The 19,802-nt window shown below is 43.3% G+C and overlaps 1 protein-coding gene, 1 long non-coding RNA gene and 1 pseudogene across 8 annotated transcripts in view; 2 read left to right on the top strand and 1 right to left on the bottom strand.

Annotated features, from left to right (window-relative positions):
- Positions 1-8,094: 8,094 nt before the first annotated feature.
- The window catches only part of LOC103348026 (uncharacterized), an 82,983-nt gene continuing 71,275 nt past the window's right edge, over positions 8,095-19,802 (bottom strand). For 4 of the 6 annotated variants that reach the window (XR_016235663.1, XR_016235660.1, XR_016235659.1 and 1 more), the window contains 5 exons: positions 18,907-19,024; positions 16,055-16,169; positions 15,455-15,521; positions 9,165-9,304; positions 8,095-8,763 (listed from right to left, as the gene is read on the bottom strand). This is a non-coding gene — a long non-coding RNA (uncharacterized LOC103348026). Of the gene's footprint in view, positions 8,764-9,164; positions 9,305-15,454; positions 15,522-16,043; positions 16,170-18,906; positions 19,025-19,802 lie in introns of those variants that run through there. The other 2 variants (XR_016235662.1, XR_016235664.1) reach the window with 2 other exon arrangements.
- On the top strand, positions 11,931-12,866 carry LOC103348061 (COP9 signalosome complex subunit 7b pseudogene; annotated as a pseudogene).
- Positions 19,674-19,802, top strand: part of LOC100357467 (short-chain dehydrogenase/reductase family 16C member 6) — a 43,147-nt gene continuing 43,018 nt past the window's right edge. For both annotated transcript variants that reach the window (XM_051844498.3, XM_089335263.1), the window contains exon 1: positions 19,674-19,736. The gene's annotated coding sequence lies outside the window, so the exon portion shown is untranslated. The remainder of the gene's footprint in view (positions 19,737-19,802) is intronic.

Genomic DNA, 19,802 nt, shown 5'->3' with positions numbered 1-19,802 from the left:
AGCGACAATCCCAGGATGTGGAAAGTACCAGCAATGGTAAAAGCTAGGTTTGAGGAAGAAACACCTGGCTCCTGGCTTTGGATCGGCATGGTGTGCCAGCGTTGGCAGCCATTTGGGGGGGGGGGGTGAACCAACGGAAAAGGAAGGCCTTTCTCTCTGTCTCTGTCTCTCTCTCACTGTCTAACTTTACCTGTCCAAAAAAAAAAAAAAAAGCTAGGTCTGTAAACAGTTCATTCCTGGGATGGTGGATAAACCAGGCTGACCATGGCACAAGATTTGAGTGACAGGAGAGAATTCAGAAACTCTGTTTAGAATTGAACTACATGGAAGATTTTAAATGTCAAGCAAAAGCATTTAGACTACATTCCCCATTATAGTGCTCACACACTGTTACTTCTTTCTATAATGTCTCTTGATTCTGCTCCCTCCTTCCCCTTCTTGTGGTGACTGTTTGGCCTGCTCAGGCTGGTCCTTGGTCCTGGCAGAGGGTGCAACTCAGGGTTACCAGTTCCTACCAGGAAGCTTCAAATATGGTGACCGAGGCAAGGATATATTAGCAGGGTGTGTACTGACTTCCTTGCCATCCTCTTCTCCCTTAAACTTTGGATTTTTGAGTTCTTTCATCAAATGCAGCCTCCTTCTAGCCTGTAAGATGACTTTAAGCAGCTTAGAACAATACCCACTTATGATCTCAGAGGGCATAAGGCACAGGTATGAGCAAAGTATGAGTAGTTCCCCTGCTCAGGGTTTCACAAGGCTAGAGTCACAGTGTTGGTACATTCTCACCTGAACTCTAGGCCCTCCACCAAGCTCATAGGTCATGGCAGAATTCAGATCCTGTGGTTGTAAGGACCAAGGCTCTCTTGCTTAGCTGGCTGTCAGCCAGGGCAACTCTTAGTTCCCAGAAGCCACCCACACTCATATCTTGCCATCAGCACCCTCCATATTCAAAGCAGCATGGGGAATTTCTCTCATATAGATCCCTCTCACCCTCCAGTCTCTTGTCAGCAAGAGTCCATCTCCCTTTAATTGGCCCTCCTGCTTAGGTCCAATCCACCAAGGCTAACCTCCCTTTATCTAAACCAACTAATTTGGAACCTTCATAACTTTACAGAAGTGCCTTGATTTATGCTTGATTGAATAACTTGGAAATTTTGTGTGTACATCAAAAAGAACCCTTAGAATTCTGCCCATGACCCCAGCCTCAAACCCATGCTACCTGGTTCAGGTGAAACACTAGGTCACATGTACAACTAACCCACCCTGATATTATAGTTCAGTTCCAAGAATTGGGTCACAATGTTTTTTGGAGACAAGGCTCCATCACAGCCCAGAATCAAGTCCTGGTTTATGTCCTGTCCTTCCACCTAATGTCCATTGTTACAGTGTACCAAATTCTCACCCAGGTACAGGTAAACCTTACTCTTTCCAGTCCTCTCCGGGTTGGGATCCCTCCTTTGCACTTTACTCTGGAGACCTCAGACCTTCCCCTTGTATGTTTGTACTCTGATGCTGGCCAGATGCCTTTTTCTTTCCACACCTGGCTCACCCCCTCAGTCCTCTTTGGATTGCGGCCACATGCATCTCACACCTGAGACTCCATCTGAAGCACCTAGAGGCCTTCTCCAAATACAAAATGCTAAACCTTACCCCAAGGTTTCTGATCTCATAGTTCTGGGGTAGGGCCCCACATTTATATTTCCAACAAGTTCCCAGGAGATGCTGATGCTACTGGTTCTGCAATCATACTTTGAGAATCACTAAATTAGGCCTCCCCTTTCACCTCCCTGTCTTGGTCTCAGGCACTTGGTAAGAAATATGCAGCCACTGAGATTACTGCCTGTGACTACTAACCGAGGTCAACTCAGCATCAAAAACCCACTTCAGTGTTTGTAAAAAGCTTCTTGGTTCCACATTATCTGATGGACACCCAGATCACACTCCAAATGCCATAGCAACTGTCTCCAGGCCACCAGGTTTCTCTTCACAGTGACTGTTATTTAATGCAATCAGCAAATATTTATTGAGCACATAATATATGCTGAGGGTTACAATTACAAACAAGGCAGGAATTTCATTTCCTGGCACCTGGAACTTGCAATAACCTGATAAGTAATCCTGGTCCCATCTTGTGCTGATGCAGCTGGATCAACAGGGACTTGAGTCACCAGTGTTATTAGAAAGGACAGCAAGAAACAGAGTTTCATTCACATATGGGATGGCACAGATGTCACCCCAGTTTCCAAGTGTGATATATCTCTAGAAAGGGTTGACAAGAATTCTAGGCCATGCCAGGGTTCAGTAGATATACTTAGCTGCATCAAATTTTTAAGGAGTAATTCATTAAAAGGGCAGCATCAAACTGCAAGTGATTAAGGGCTCCACTGAGGGGATACAAGGGGAAAACTCTCATAAGGTGTTAAGGGAAGCAAGACAAAGAGAATATTTCATAGACAAGGTAGAATGTCCCTATTTAGAGGTTAGTTGGCAGTTTCTGATTGGTTGGGTAAGCTTAAGTTTGGTTTTCATGGGTTATGGCCATTTATTCTGATCTGGATTCCAGATGGCTTGTAAAGGAATTCAAGGAGATGTAGCCATCTCAACCTAAGGGCCTCCAAGTTCATTGCATTAACAACAGATCCTGGATAGAAATATCTATCCTGAGGGCGGGAAGAATTACTGTAAGGGACTCCTGCTTGGGAGGAGAGGAGAACATTCACCCATGAGTGGTGACTATTGGTAAAACATCCAATTAGATGGGAAAACACAGAAGGAAGAAAGAAAGGAATAAGCAAGAATGCCCAGTATCTCTAGCACAATTAGCACTGTTCTAGGGGTACTCAACAGGTATAAGAACTGAAAAGGAAGTGAGCAAGAGTTTGGTCTGGAGGTGGAGACAAACAGTAGCGATGCTGACATTCCATTCAGAGCACCTGGGTTCCACACTTGGCTTCAGCTTCTGACCCCATCTTCCTGCTAAAGCAGACCCCGGGAAGCAGCAGCGATGGATCATGTACCCGAGATATTGCCACCCACATGGGAGAGTTGGATGGAGTTCTCTGATCCTGGCTGTGGCTCAATGCAGTCCAGCTATTTTGGTCATCTGGAAGTGAAACAGTAGATAGGAGCCCTCTCTTTTTCTCTCCTTTATCTGTCTCTCCAATAAAAAATAAATAAATAATTTTTGGAAAGAATTTAAAAGGAAGAAGTACAATATGTCTATCTATGGATAATATCATTGTATATCTGTAAAACCCAGCACTATCAATTGACAAACTAGAGTACAAAATTTAGTAAGATGGCAGGATAGAGCATTAACATACAAAAACTGATACAATAATACATACATAAACTACTCATTGGAAGATATAACTAAAGGAACAAATTGATCACCTATACCTGGTACTCACCTCATTCTGGGGCAAAGAAGAAAACTCTAATTTTCAGCCCTCCTTGGGGTAGGCAAGGCCATATGTCTAATTGCATTGGACAAAATCTGAGTAGAGTTGAGTCACCCTTATTCTGTCTCTATCCCCTCAGAGCTGAGACGTGACGTTTTTCATGGTAGTGCCACAAAAAGGAAGCATTTAGGCTGGCAGGCGAACTGCAAAGTCGCCTAATCTGCATCAGCCTCTGCATGAGAGACACAGCCTGATTTATTTTGTGACTGAGATCTGTGGCTTTACTATTTCCCACAGCATCGCCTAGCTTCTTACAGTGGCAGAAAGTGAGAAATCTGATTTAGAAAACTTACAAATATTGCCTAGAGACATAAAACTGGACTTGTAATATAACAAAAGAAATCCCAGCTATCTAGATAAGAAGTTCTAACACCATAAAGATGTCAATCCCTCCAATGCCAATTTATATTTTTGATCTCAATAAAAATGCCAACAGTATTTCTTCCTGAAACAGAGCAAGCTGATAAATGGGTAAGAAAACATGAAAAAGAACAGCAAATGTTAAGGAATGGCCCTATCGGATAATAAAACAGAAATATAAAACCTCAATACTTGAAACAGTATGGACCAAATTATATGGGTGAACCAAGAAATGTAAGTGAAACCTAGGAACACACACAAATATACGTGAGAATGTAGTACACAATAAAGGAATATATGATAAAGATGGATCTTTTAAAGAAGTGATGTTAGTGTACCTGGTAACTCAAAAAGGTAAAATGGAATCCACATTTCACTCTATGTCTACACGAATTGGAGATTAGGGAGTGTTATGGGCTGAGTAGAACTTGTCCCAAAACTCACAAATATTTAAACTCTAATTTCTTAATGTTAATGTTAATTGTTGATGGATTAAAGGTGAAGGCTTAATCTAACTCTCCCAGCTAGGAGGTAGGGCCAGTGAGAGGCCATTAGGTCATTAGGGGGCATGCTCACGGGAGGGTGGTTCTTGTAAGAGGGTTGACTACTGTTTGAGTTCAAGTTCAGCCTAGGTTTTGTCTGTTTCTTATCTCACCATGTGAGCGCTCCTGTGCACCCACCCATATTGGAGTGCCGGATCAAGTCTCAGCTGCTCTGCTTTCCATACAGCTCTCTGCTAATGCATCTGGGAAGACAGTAGATGATGGCCCAAGCAGTTGGGCCCCTTCCACACAAGTGGGAGATCTGAATGGAGTTACAAGCTCTTGGCTTCAGCTTGGCCCAGGTCTGGCCATTGCAGCCATTTGGGTAGTGAACCAACAGACAGATCTCTCTCTCTCTCTCCCTCCCTCCATCCCTTTTCCCCCCACCTTCTCTTTTTGTCACTCTGCCTTTTTTAAAAAAAAATATTTACTTTATTTATCTGGAAGAGTTACAAAGAGAGGTAGAGACAAAGAGAGAGGTCTTCCATCCGCTGGTTGACTCCCCAGATGGCCACAACAGCTGGAGCTGCACCAATCCAAAGCCAGGAGCCAGGAGCTTCTTCCAGGTCTCCCACATGAGTGCAGGGGCCCAAGAACTTGAGCCATCTTCTACTGCTTTCCCAGGCCATAGCATACAACTGGATTGGAAGAGGAGCAGCTGGGCCTAGAGCTAGTGCCCATATGGGATGCTAGAGCCTCAGGCCAGGATGTTAACCCACTGTGCCACTGCACCACTGCGCCACAGTGCCAGCCCTGTCACTCTGTCTTTTAAAGAAATTTTTTAAAGTGGCCATAAAAGAGTCAATGCAACCTACAAGCATACAAAACTATCTTAATAATCAACAGGAAAAATTACTGTTATGCAGTGACCATTAAAATTTCTGTAGAAACATTGAACTTTCTTACCTTTGGGTAGAATTGTGAAACTAGCATTACTCAGTACAGTTTAGTTTAAAGCATTGAATATTAAAGCATTTTGTTCACATTTCTTCATAAAATATGTATTAACAGTATTTTGCTGATTGCTCAAGTAGTTGGGTCCCTGCCACCATGTGGGAGACCTGGATTGATTTGCAGGCTCCTGGCTCTGGCATGGCCTAATCATGACTATTATGGGCATTCCAAGAGTAAATCAATAGATAGAAGATCTGTCTCTCTCTCTTTCTGCCTCTCTGCCTTTCAAGTAAATATAATTTAAAAAACAAACAAAGACTAGTTCGCACCAGGCCTTCCTACTTCCCAATGAATAACTTATCATATGGGTGGATGAGAATCTTTTCCATGCACCCTTCTAAGCTTGGTTTGGCTCCCAACATTTTTTTCCATTGGTTTATGCAACTTTATTGAAGAAAAGTAAAGTAAATCAATTACTAGCAGAGCTAGTAATCCATTACTAGCTCATCCACTGACAACTTGTATCATTCATTCAGTGCTATATTAAACAGTGTATTGGAAGATAGATTCACTAATAGCTCCAAGCTTCCTAACAATTTAAATGAAAATTACAAAATGTTTGAGACCCTATTTTGGAATACAAAGGGTGTTTGACTTCCAATTTCCATTCTCTGTAGAACAAGAACAGGTCATTCCTTTATTGACATGCAAAAAAGACATCACAACATCTGTTCTGCTAATGCTATAAATTCAATACCAGTTCTCCAGCCATATAAGTTATGAGCATAAGGTATATCATGTAACCTCAAATCTCTAACAGTGGAAGGCTTAAACAAGAATGGATGTTGCTAGAATAATGCTGCTTCCTTTGACGTGACAATTGAGCATCCATCTCCCTCCCTCTCAGATGATTTCTTCAGCATGTTAGAGCAGTGAGGAATGGTTTTAGTCTGATAACCAACTTAAAGACATTGGCCACATAATATTCATGCTCCATTTTTTAAAAAACTTCTGAATCTTGGGCAACTGTTCTCTTGTAACTACTTTACAGATTCTAAAAGCAGTTATTGTCCAAATCTGGAAGAACTTAAGTCTTCTCAGATGGACATGAACATATCTCATGAACATACTGTTGAGCAAAAGAAGCTGGACACACACAGACACATACACACACATACAGAGAGAGAGAGAGAGAGAGAGAGAGAGAGAGAGAGATGTGCTGCATGACTCCTTTTACATTAAGTTCAAAAACAGCCAAAGCAAATCTATAGTGTCAGGCCAGTGAAGTATGGGGAACCATGACTCAGAGGGGACACAACAAAAAGTGTTTGGGGTGCTGATAATTTCAGTTACCTTGATCTTAGTTTTGTGAGCTTTTGAAATTTCACTGAACTATGCATTTATGACTTGTGCATTTTTGGTAGTAATAGTATACTTTAATAATTTTCATTTTTAAATGATGCAGGAGGCTGGGGGAATTAGGAGGGATCAAGGGAGTTTGCATAAAGAAATAGGGGAAGCTGATGTGGTTCATTAACTATGACAAATCTATAACACCAGTATAAGATGTTAACAGTAAGAGAAGCTGGGTGCAGGGCATATAGAACTCTATTTTGTTTTAATTGTTTTAAAGATTTTATTTATTTATTTGAGAGGTAGAGTTATAGACAGAGAGATGGAGAGACAGAGAGAATGGTCTTCCATCTGCTGGTTCACTTCCCAAATGTCAACGACAGCCAGAGCTGAAGCCAGTAGCCAGGAGCTTCTTCTGGGTCTCCCATGAAGCCACAGGGGCTCAAGCATTGGACCATCTTCCACTGCTTTCCCAGGCCCGAAGCAGAGATGTGGATCGAATTGGAGCCTCTGGGACATGAGCCTGTGCCCATAAGGGACTCCAGTACCACAGGTGGATGCTTGGCTTACTATGCCACAGTACCTGCCCTGAGGACTCTTTGCACTACTTTTTTTGTTTTTGTAAATTTAAAACTATCCTGAAATTAAAAGTTGATTTTTTAAAAAGAAATGATGCAGGCATATAAAAAAGTCTCAGGCATAAATTAGAAGGTGATCCCCACATGTCAAAGTTGTGATAATTTCAGCATCAAATAATAATAATAATAATAACAATGATTTTAGCAGATTTAAATGCATTTAACCAATGAAGTCATGACTTTCTGATAATTTAAAAAAACAGAAATTGAACAAGTGGCTCATGCAACATATTTGATGAATTGCTACGGAGTTATACCATACTATATTATTTCATTTATTTATGTTTTTATTTGAAAGGTGGACACAGAGAGAGACTGACAGAAAGGCAGATATCTTCCATCCACTAATTCATTCCCCAAATGCCTACAATAGCTGGGATTGACCAGGAGTCAGAACTCAATCCAAATCTTCCATGTGGATGACAGGAACCCAAGCACTTGAGCCATTGTCTGTTGCCTCCCGGAGTGCTTATTAGCAGGAAGCTAGAATGGGGAGCAACAGTGGCATTCAAACCCAGACTCTCCAACATGGGTTGCAGGTGTCTCAAGAGGCGTATAACTCCACGCCAAATGCCTGTCCCTATGGTTCCATGCACATTTTAGCTTTTTTGAAATGACAAGAGTATTCTAGAAATGCAGAATAGATTAGTGACAGTCAATGGTCAGGGAATGAAAGAGGGTGATGGGAGTGGGAGTGTGGTAGATGTGGTTACAAGAAAGCAATTTACAGGATCCTTGTAGTGATGAAGTTGCTCAGTATCTTGACTGAGGTGGTAGATACACAAAGTTAGACATGTGATGAACTGTAAAAAATTAAATATACATGTGAACACACACACGTGAGTAGAAATAAAATTGGAATGTTTAATAAAATGAAGCACATTGTATTGATTTGATTTCTCAACTATTTTAATGTACTATAGTTTTGCAAAATATTATCAATATAAAACATATGGATGAAAGGTACACAAGTGCCTCTACATTATTAGTTACAACTATATGTGAATTTGCCATTATCTCCATAAACTGCATTTTTTATAAAGAGAACCCAAAAATAGCAATTATTTGAAGCACCCATTTAACCAACTCTTTACCTAGAAAATCAGCAGCTAAAGGGAAATAACTCAGCATTTTCAGTAGATAACTGTATTTCATGGAAACCCAATGAAAACAGACCCTTATAGAAGAAAGCCAGCTAACAAGATAGAAGGGGCTGGCGCCGCGGCTCAACAGGCTAATCCTCCGCCTTGCACCTAGTCCCGATCGGGGCGCCGGATTCTGTCCTGGTTGCTCCTCTTCCAGGCCAGCTCTCTGCTGTGGCCAGGGAGTGCAGTGGAGGATGGCCCAAGTGCTTGGGCCCTGCACCCCATGGGAGACCAGGAGAAGCACCTGGCTCCTGCCTTCGGATCAGCACGGTGCGCTGGCCGCAGCGCGCCAGCCGCGGCGGCCATTGGAGGGTGAACCAACAGCAAAGGAAGACCTTTCTCTCTGTCTCTCTCTCACTGTCCACTCTGCCTGTCAAAAAAAATATATATAAAAGGAATGACTGAATAAGAAAACAATCATTAAATAACATCTGATAAAATTATTGACATACAAGGGTTGTCAGTGTTAAGTATATGTATTTAATACTGATATATGTTTACAACTCATAAATGGGAAGCTATCACCATCTAATTGAGAAGTCAGATGTCCATTACTCTAGTCCAGTAAACAAAATAGTATCACAATACAAGTTAACCAGGCATTTAAGTTTCCTGATGTGTTGCCAACTGCACAGCACCTATCATATGTGTAGATAAAAAATGCTTAACATGCATCCTTAAGCTTCTATATCTAACCTTCAGCTCATAGGAGAGAGAACAACTTACATCTCAAAGCATCAGTCATAAAAATTCAAAGATATGGAAACTCACCGGACAATGGTTCAAGCATCTTCAATATTGCAGGGTCAGAGGCGGTGTTATATTGTAGCAGGTTAAACTGCTGCCTGCAATGCCAGCATACCATACAAGTGCTGGTTCAAGTCCCACCTGCTCCACTTCCATCCATCTCCCTGGGAAAACAGCAGCAGAGACACAAGTACTTGGGCCCCTGCCATCCGTGTGGGAGACCCAGATGGAGTTCCAGACTCCTGGCTTCAGCCTAGCTCAACCTTGGTCGTTGTGGCCATTTGGGGAGTGAACCAGTAGATGGAAGACCTTTCTCTCTCTCTCTCTCTCTCTCTCTCTCTCTCTCTCTTTCTCTCTCTCTCTCTAACTCTGCCTTTCAAATAAATAAAATAAACCATTTTTAAAAAATACTGCAAGGTCAGGGACTTAAGGGGATCAGGGTTGAGGGGGCAGAGTGGTTATAGCAGAGACATGTGCAGTACACATTTCTCCTACTTTACCTGCAATTAAGTGGAGGCCACACAGCCAGTTCTGGCCAAAGAATTATGTGTGTGTCAGTTTGGGGTCAAGTTAATTAAGAGCCAATGTCTCCTCCCCTTTGCTCTATTGGAGAACATGATATAGATGGTCTAATGTAAGATGGGTTAAGCCAAAAGAGACTACTTTTTCTAACTTTTGTGGAGTTAAGCAAGTGAAATGCCAGGATTTGTTGGCTAAAATGTGTAGCATTAATTATTCTCTACCAATACAGGGATGTTCTGAATTGAAAGGGACTCAAGCACAAAGCAACAGATACTCTGTATGATACCGGATTAGGTCTTGATCTGGCTAAAATGTTCAGAGGGATATCTCAGGGTCAATTAGAGAAAATGGACTGGGTATTCAGCAAGAGATAAAATTTTGACATGAAAAGATGAAGATTATTAAAATCAAGTTATGAAACTTCAGAATATGTGAAATATACTTCAGTATGTTTCTTTTACAATGCATGGAAGTAACAGAAGGAAGTGTCTAAATAAGACCAGTGTCTACTAATAATAACTGATAGAATTAAAAAGGAGAGAAATTGGCCGGTGCCGTGGCTTAATAGGCTAATCCTCTGCCTGCAGCGCCGGCACCCCAGGTTCTAGTCCCAGTCAGGGCACTGGATTCTGTCCCAGTTGCTCCTCTTCCAGTCCAGCTCTCTGCTGCTGTGGCCCGGGAGTGCAGTGGAGGATGGCCCAAGTCCTTAGGCCCTGCATCCGCATGGAAGACCAGGAGAAGCACCTGGCTCCTGGCTTCGGATCAGCGCGATGGGCTGGCCGCAGTGGCCATTGGGGGGTGAACCAACTGAAAAGGAAGACTTTTCTCTCTGTCTCTCACTCTCTCTCTCTCACTGTCCACTCTGCCTGTCAACAACAACAACAACAAAAAAAAAAAAAAAAAAAAAAAAGGAGAGAATGATCCAACATGGGAAGCGGGATACCCAGTAGACTTATAGAATGACAAATGCCCTAAACAGCACTCTGGCCTCAGAATCAGCCCTTAAGGCATTCTGATCTGGCTAAAATGCCCATGAGAGTTTCACAGGCATGGAAAGCCAAGACACTGTGGCAAAAAATGACCTAAATGAAAGATCTCTGTGACTGAGTTCCCAGTGGAAAGAATGGACCATCAAAGAAGGTACCTTTCTCTGAAGGGAGGAGAGAACTTCCACTTTGATTATGGCCTTGTCTAAATAAGGTCAGAGTTTGTGAACTCAAGAGGCTTCCATACCCTTGGCAGCTCATGACAAGAGCCTCAGGTGATTACTGATGTCATAAATAATAGTGTCAGTTGTTAAATCAACAACAGGAGTCACTGTGCACTGACTCTCCATGTAGGATCTCTGTCCTTACTGTGTTAGACTATGAGAATTAATGGTAAAACTAGTCTTCAGGCCGGCACCGCAGCTCACTAAGCTAATCCTCTGCCTTGCGGTGCCGGCACACCGGGTTCTAGTCCCGGTCGGGGCACTGGATTCTGTCCCGGTTGCCCCTCTTCCAGGCCAGCTCTCTGCTGTGGCCAGGGAGTGCAGTGGAGGATGGCCCAAGTGCTTGGGCCCTGCACCCCATGGGAGACCAGGAAAAGCACCTGGCTCCTGCCATCGGATCAGCACGATTCGTCGGCTGCAGTGCGCCGGCCGCAGCGGCCATTGGAGGGTGAACCAATGGCAAAGGAAGACCTTTCTCTCTGTCTCTCTCTCTCACTGTCCACTCTGCCTGTCAAAAAAAAAAAAAATAGTCTTCAAACAGTACTTTGTGTGTCTGTGTGGGTGCAATTTGCTGAAATCTTTAGTTATTATATACTAAGTTGATCTTCTGTATATAAAGATAATTGAAAATGAATCTTAATGAAGAATGGGATGGGAGAGGGAGTAGGAGCTGGGATGATTTGTGGATGAGAGGGTGGTGATGGGGGAAAAACTGCTATAATCAAAAAGTTGTACTTTCAAAATTTGTATTTATTAAATTTTTATTAAAATTTTCATTTATATTTATTAAATAAAAGATTTCTTAAAAAAGAAGAAGGAAGTGTCAACACTGGCAAGCTTTGTGTGTTACTAATAATATGGTCATTTCACTTTATTTTTGCTAATGTATATTGGACACATAATTGTTTTCATAAAAGTAAAAAGATTATTTTTAATTAAAAAACTTGTCCAGACCAAGGCAGCAAAGTCACAAACAGGAAGTGGTCTACGTAGACTAGTGTGAAGGAACAGAACAGAGTCAAAACCTGAGAAAAATCCCAGGAGAGAAGGCTCAGGGAGCCTAAAACTGCTTTTCAGAAGCAACCTTTTGGCTAAACCTGTTTGTTCCATAGGCAAACAAGGAGATTACATAGCCAACAAGGAGAGCCTGCCAGAACTGAGCACAGCCCAGCAGAACAAGCTGAAATATCTGACCATCATGAGCCTGACATTGAGAATAAAGTGCATTCCCTACACTGTGCTGCTGAAAGACCTGGGGATGCAGAATCTCCAGGAACTGGAAGACCTCATCATTGAGGCTGTCTACACTGACATCACCCAGGGCAAGCTGGACCAGTAAAACCAACTGCCACAAGTGGACTTCTGCATTGGCCATGACATCTGAAAGAAGGTTAGCAATAACACTGTTAAGACCTTGCATGAATAGTGTGATGGCTGTGAAGCGGTTCTGCTTGGCATTGAGCATCAGGTCCTGAGAGCCAGCCAGTACAAAGAGAACCACAACCGGGCTCAGCAGCAGGTGGAAGAAGAGGTTACCAACATCAAGAAGACGCTCAAAGCCACCACGTCCTTCTCAGCCCTGGAAATGGAGCAGCAGCTGGCCAAGAGGGAGTGTTTCCCTCATGCTGAGCAGAAGCAGCCCACCAAGATGTCCAAAGTGAAAGTCTCATCTTCAGCCACCACTAGGGCTGGATGGGGCAGCTGGTACTCCCCAGGCCTGGTCAGGCGGGGAGGAGACACGAAGGACCTATTTCTTCCCCCTCTCTACCTGCAGAGAGATCTAGACCTGCCCATTTCCTCACCAGCGCCTCCCCACCCTGTTGGTACTATTACAGAAAAGCCATGACTCCTTCCCCTGCCCCACTCCCTCCCTCCCAGGTTCTCCCTTCAGACTCAGGGGCTCCATGGATGCCATTCTTGTTAATAGGTGGACACTGACTGGCTTCCCTCTAGGAGGTTCTCTGTGTGAGGGCTTGGCTCCCTCCCAGTTTTCCTTTTGCTCCTGCCATTTTGTCAGGCTGATTACAAGCCTGAGTCAGCTGTAACTGGCCCATAGGGATGGCTGTGGAGTAGGCCCCCCTCTGAGTGAGGAAGGTACTCTTTCTGCAGCCCATGTACCCATGGTTCCCACAATGGTACAGGCGATCTCTAGCTAGATATCCATGCCCTTCTTTTCCCTCTCCTGCCTTTCCCTGTTGGCTGCGCTAGTTCAGGCCATGGAGGGATGTGACACTGGGCTGTATTTACTAAGCCTGCAGATTTTCAGCCTTACTAACCCAGCTCTGGTCTCCACTAGCTAGGAGTGCTGGACTGCCTAAGCATGGGGATCTGAGCATAGATGGAGGGACTGCGGGGGCTGTGGACAGAAGGGGTTTCTTACAGTCTGGTGTCCTCTACTGACTGCTCCTTCTGCTGCCTCCGGCTCCTCCACTGCTCACAGAGGCTGTCTGCCACCACATGCATTCCAGGCTCTTTCATGCCCCCCGGCTGTGGGGTTGGTGAGGCCAAGGACTTATGTCTAGGGAAGGACTGTGGCTGCTTCTGTCTCTTCCTTTCCACCCCTCCCTGGACAGTGACCCGAGTCCCTGATGATGGCATTCTCTCAGCAAGAGAAAAGGACTTAACTAGACTTTCTGAACTTGAACAGTTTCAGGTTATATTTTAATTTTTATAGGTTCTTATTCTAATACATTTCAACATGCTTTTTCAAAAAAAAAAAAAGAAGAAGAAGAAGAAGAAGAAGCAACCTTTTATCAAAGCCATTGAAGTCTTCCCCAACACTGTACCCAATCCCCGCTAGGTAGGTCTTCCTTAGCTTTAAAGGGCCCTGAAACAGTGCCATCCAGTAGAACTCTCTGCAAAAAGGGAGATGTTCCAATCTCTGTAGTCCAATATGGTAGCCACAAGCCAAATGTGACATTAACCATTTTAAATATGACTGGTTGATTACAAATTAAATTCAAAGCTCCACAGACAGTTTTTTGTTTGTTTTTGCTGTAACCAAATACCTTAGGGAATTTATTTCCAAAAGTTCAGGGTGAGAATTCAAGATCAAAGCGTCCACATTCAAAGCCTGCTGATGCCTTTCTTAAGGTGGAAGGCCACAGATGGCTAGATAGTTTCCTTGAACACTTTGTGGTTTTTTGTTTTGTTTTGTTTTAACTTTTATTTAATAAATATAAATTTTAAAAGTACAACTTTTGGATTATTGCAGTTTTTCCCCCCATAACCTCCCTCTCACTCACAAACCATCCCATCTCCCACTCCCTCTCCCATCCCATTCTTCATTAAGATTCATTTTCAATTATCTTTATATACAGAAGATCAACTTAGTATTTACTAAGTAAAGATTTCAACAGTTTTCACCCACACAGACACACAAAGCATGAAGTACTATTTGAAGATAAGTTTTATCATTAATTCACATAGTATAACACAGTAAGGACAGAGATCCTACATGGGGAGTAAGTACACAGTGACTCCTGTTGTTGATTTAACAACTGACACTCTTATTTATGACATCAGTAACCACCTGAGGCTCTTGTCATGAGCTGCCAAGGCTATGGAAGCCTCTTGAGTTCACAAACTGCAACTTTATTTAGACAAGGCCATAATCAAAGTGGAAGTTCTCTCCTCCCTTCAGAGAAAGGTGCCTCCTTCTTTGATGGCCTGTCCCTTGAACCCTTTGATAAGTCAAAAATCCACTCAGGAGGAAGGATCCCTCTTGACCTAATCATCCCTAAAAGGCCCCACCTCTTAGCAACATTTTAGCACTTATGGATTAAATATCAACCTAGGAATTTGGGGAGGTGTCCAGACCATAGCTTTCAGGCCCTGGTACTATTCCTGTGTTACTTCCCAATGATCCAAAAGTCTTGACTCATCCCAGCATCAACATTGAAGTCTCTGCAGTCACCTTGATGTCACAGCTCCTCTAGGCATTGCTCTGAGGTAGCCCATCCCCAGGCAAGTTCTGTGCCTGGGACCCAAGGTTCTCTGCAGAGTCCTTTGAATTTCAGGTGGAGAAAGCCACACCCCCTTAGCTTCTGCACCCTGTGTTCTACAGAGCTAGCACCACTGTGTGCCACCAAGGTTTACCACTTACATCCTCCAGAGCAGCAGCCAAAGCTGAATTTGAGCCCTCTTGAGCCACCACTGGGGCAGTCAAGGAGCCCTGCACCAGAGACATGAAGCAACCATGAGCAGCAAGCCCCAAGGTCTCGCTGGTGCCCTGGAGCTCCTGCCCTGAAACGATTTTACACCCAACCTCTCAGCACTCAAGGTGCAGCAGTGAAGGAAGTAGCCTTGAAGATCTGCAAGGTACCCTTGAGGTCATTCTTCCACTGCCTTGATGAATAGTATCTGTTTTCCTTATATCCATGCTAATTTTATCAAATGTGTGCTTGACCACATTCTTAATATTCTCTACAGAATAAGCCATGTTATTCTTCACAAGCCGGCCAGGTTAAAAAAATTTCCAACTCTTTTTAAATTGTACTTCCCTTTGAATTATGAATTCAATGCTTAATTCTCTTCTCCTCTCACATTTTACCATAAGTAATCAAGAGAAGAAACACAGTACCTTGAACATTTTGCTTGGAGAATTCTTTTGCCAAATGAAGGAAGGCACTTCAAAAAGTTCACAGAAACTGGAATTAAAATATAATTCATTTGGTGGGAAACATTTTTTGAAATCTATGCATACTTGTTCTGGTCCGTTGCTTGCAAATTCTGCCTTTCACAAAATAGTAGGACATGGACATAGTTCAGATAAGTTCTTTGCCAGCTTTGTAGCAAAGATGGTCTTACCTCCAGTTCCCAGTAAGATACTTCTCATTTCTATTTAAGGCTTCATCAGAATGGCCTTCTCTCCATATTTTTACCAATATTACAATTAAAACCACCTATATAACTTCTAAGAAGACTGCAGCTCTGTCTCTGAGCCCTCACCAGGATTGACTTCAACACTGAAATCTAGACTTTTTCTAGCATGACCTTAAAAACAGCTTAAGTCTCTACCCATCTCTCAGCTCTAAAACTGCATCTACATTTCCCCATATTTGTTATCAACACCACCCCATTTCTCTGTACTAAATTTGAATCTTCACCAGTTTGTGCTGCTGCAATAAAATACCTGAGACTGGATAATTTATAAATAAAAAAATTTCTGTCTCATAGTTACGGGGCTGGAGAGTCCAAATCAAGGTGCCAGCTATGTGGTGTCTGGTGAGAGCTGGTGGATGCCTACAGGGTGGTCCCTTCTTGCTGCACCCTCTGGAGGTGATGAACACAGTATCCTGAATTGGAGAAAGAGATGCAAAGGACAGAGAAGTCAAAAAGCAGCCAGCTAGTTCCCTCAAGGGCTTTTATAAGGAAGCACATGCATTTGTCAGGGTGGAATCTTTGTGGCCTAATCATCCCCCAGAGCTCCCAACTCTTAATAAGATTGGTGGTTAAGCTTCAACACATGAACTTTTGGAAACATTCAGGCCCTCACAGATGAAACAGTATAGCCTTGGCTCCTTAGACAAAATCCCAAATCCTGGTTGAATTCACTGGATCCTAACTCAGCCACTGAAAGCTCTTGGTGTCAAGGTCAAAAGGTAGCTCAGTGTGCTCTGGGATGTGAACCTTTGTTCAGGGTCTTGGCTTCTCTTTGGACAGGAGGCAGACTCATCTGGATTTGGACATGTGCATTTGCTAAATTTTTCTGCTTCTGATGTTTATCTTTTTTAATTTTGTAATTTATTTTTATTCAAAAGGCAGAGGGAGAGAAAGAGGGGGGGGGTGGGTTTTATCTGCTGCTTCATTCCCCAAATACCCACAATAGCCAGGGCTAGGCCAAGCCAAAGTCAGGATCCAGGAACTCAATACAATTTTCCCATGTAGGTAGCAGGAACCCAAATACTTGAGCCATCATTGCTGCTTCCCAGCCTGTGTGTTAATAAGAAGTTGGAGTCAGGACTGGGGTGTGTGTGTCCTAAGCAGTGTCTTATCCTCTAAGCCAAATCCACATTCTGGCTTCTGATTTTTAATCTCCAGCATCCTTACTTCAGGGATAGGGCAAGGATTGTCATGTGCTGACGTTGCTTTTGCACTTTTCTTCACATGGAATTCCTCTTCTGTCATGTTACTTTCCAGTTAATAACTGAAAAGTAGTCATAAAATCTGAGAAGTATCATCAAGCCAACTGTCCATATTTCTGTGCCCTCTTAGGGGACTGACAATGACTCCTTGACTTTCCAGGGATTGCAAAGAAAGCTACTTTGAAATATTGCTGGGGCCCAAGTTGTGGCACAACAGAGTAAGCCACTGCCTGCAACACTGGTATCCCATGTGGGTGCCAGTTCAAGTCCCAGATGCTCTGTTTCTGATTCAGCTCCTTGCTAATGCATTTGGAAAGCAGCAGAAGATAGCCTAAGAAATTAGGCTCCTGTCATCCACATGGAAGACCCCAAGTTCCAGACTCCTAGCTTCTACCTGTCCCAAGCCTGTTGCTGTGGATTCGTTCTGAGAGGAGGAGCGTGGTGTGGGCAAGAGGTGCGGAGTCACCACACAGACCCCGGGAGTCAGGTGAAAGTGGGCCAGAGGTGAGCAGCCCACAGACTCATTTATTTCAGTTGCTACAGCATCCTATATAGCCGAGGCAGCCAATCCAGTCAAGGGGAGGTTATGCCCTAACCAATCACAGCCTGTTGCCAGGCAGGCTCTGTTGCCAGGTGGTTTCTGAAGCCATTCCTGAGTAACTGACACTTGCTTGCCAGTGGCCATCATGGCACGGCCTTCTCATTCCACCACACAGGCCTGGCTGTTGTGGCCATTAGGAGAGTGAACCAAGGGATGGAAGGTCTCTTCTTTGTCTCTCTGTCCCTCCCTCCCTCTCTGCAACTCTGCCTTTCAAATAAATAAATATTTAAAAAAAATTGCTCAATGCAGTCTTCTAGTGGGAAATCCTCTGCCTCTGAGATTTATTGCCCAAGCGAAAGGAGGATTAAAAAATTACTTAACCAGAACAAGAGTCGAAATCAGGGCTATGAGTTTCGTAACAGACCTTTGAAGGTCATGGTTGAGACACAAATATCAATCCTGGAGGATTCATCCAAAGAAAGGAAGACATGCAGGACAGTACAAGAGCAATGGGCCCACTGTCTGGAGAGGATTTGACAGCCATGTTTGGACAGAAAGGCCTACAGGCAAGTCAGAGAAGAGAGAGGAAATTGCTGAGTGGCTTCAAGAGGCAGAGTGACATGTGTGACCTGATCAAGGGAGTAGAACAGGGTGGAGATCCCAAAGGGAGACACTTTGGGTAGAAGCCCACAATGAACAAAAAGAGGTGTTCAAAAAAAGAAGAGGTGTTCCATGGCATCAAAATCCATGGAGAAATGCACTTGCTGGTGCATTTTTCAATGTCCTCACTGAGAGTGGAACAGTCTGACATGAGACACGAAGCTGTGCAATGCTGACATGTTGAACATTATGTATGACATTGTCTGTCCCCAAAAAGGTTTGGTTGCAATATAATAAATCCTCTAAATCTAGTTTGAAGTTTACAGATGACACAAGGGAGATAAGTCCAGTTAAATGACCCCATGAGAAAAGTCAGACTAATGGAGACTAAAAGGCATTCTGTAGGACACCTGGCCTGGACTCCAAAAAGTCAGTGATATCTAAATAAATACACTTTTTAGAAAGATGTAGTAGGACTTTTCTAGACAAAAAAAAAAAAGATACTTAAAGAAATATCCCAACTTATGCAACACAGGAATCTCGATGGGACCTTTGGGACAAATGGTGAAATTTGAATAAGAATATTAGAGAGTAGTATAGAATTAATGTTTGGCAGGCACCGCGGCTCAATAGGCTAATCCTCTGCCTGTGGCGCCGGCACCCCGGGTTCTAGTCCCGATCAGGGCGCCGGATTCTGTCCCAGTTGCTCCTCTTCCAGTCCAGCTCTCTTCTGTGGCCCAGGAAGGCAGTGGAGGATGGCCCAAGTCCCTGGGCCCTGCACCCACATGGGAGACCAGGAGGAAGCACCTGGCTCCTGGCTTCGGATCAGCGAAGTGCGCCGGCTACAGCAGCCACTGGGGGGTGAATCAACGGAAAAGGAAGACCTTTCTCTTTGTCTCTCTCTCTCTCTCACTGTCCACTCTGCCTGTAAAAAAAAAAAAAAAAAAAAAAAAAAAAAGAATTCATGTTAATTTTCTTAGGCCAGATAATTTGATTGAGATTACATAAGATAACTTCCTTCTTAGGAAGTAAGTAATGTGTACTCACAGTACAATATCATGATATTTACAACTTCCTTACAAACAGTCCTGCCAGAGATAGAAAGGAAGAGGAGAAAATAATTGTCCAAATGTCCAGTCTAAGTGTAGTCCTTTGGAACATTTCTGTGCCATATCTTCAAGTTTTCTGTGTGCTGAAAAGTTTTCATAATAAAAATCTGAGGTAAATTGTGTGTCCAGACCATCCAATTGTTTATATGAGTCAACAACTTTATTTCACATTTTCCTAATTGAAATAAGGACGTGCTTGTGCTCTTGATGCAGGAACAAAGATCCCAGGATACCCACAGGCGAGCTGAAATAATGGCTGCCTGTAAATCACAGGGCACACCCATATGCCAAGCCACCTTGGGAATGAAAACATAAATTGTATGCCCTACTTTGCAAACAGGAGTTAGGCAAAGACAATTCCTCATGCTTGCCACTTTTTACCTGGCACCTAGACAGGTATGAAAAGGCGTAGGAAGACCAATTAAGACCAAAGCTACTTAAGAGACAGCTTCTGGCTGCTGACATGAGCTCTGTTTCCCTCGGCCTCTGTAAGGACACTCAGGCTCCCCAAGTGCAGCTTTTGTGCAGGTAAGATTCAGCCCTTTGGCTGCCCAGAGAAATGCCAGCTACCTGCTTCTGAGAGCCAGTTTCTCT

Source organism: Oryctolagus cuniculus, chromosome 6 (genome assembly GCF_051225735.1).
Source record: "Oryctolagus cuniculus isolate XC-2025 breed Fujian yellow rabbit chromosome 6, ASM5122573v1, whole genome shotgun sequence".
NCBI classification, from domain to species: domain Eukaryota; kingdom Metazoa; phylum Chordata; class Mammalia; order Lagomorpha; family Leporidae; genus Oryctolagus; species Oryctolagus cuniculus.
This window is presented reverse-complemented; position numbering and strand designations above follow the sequence as displayed.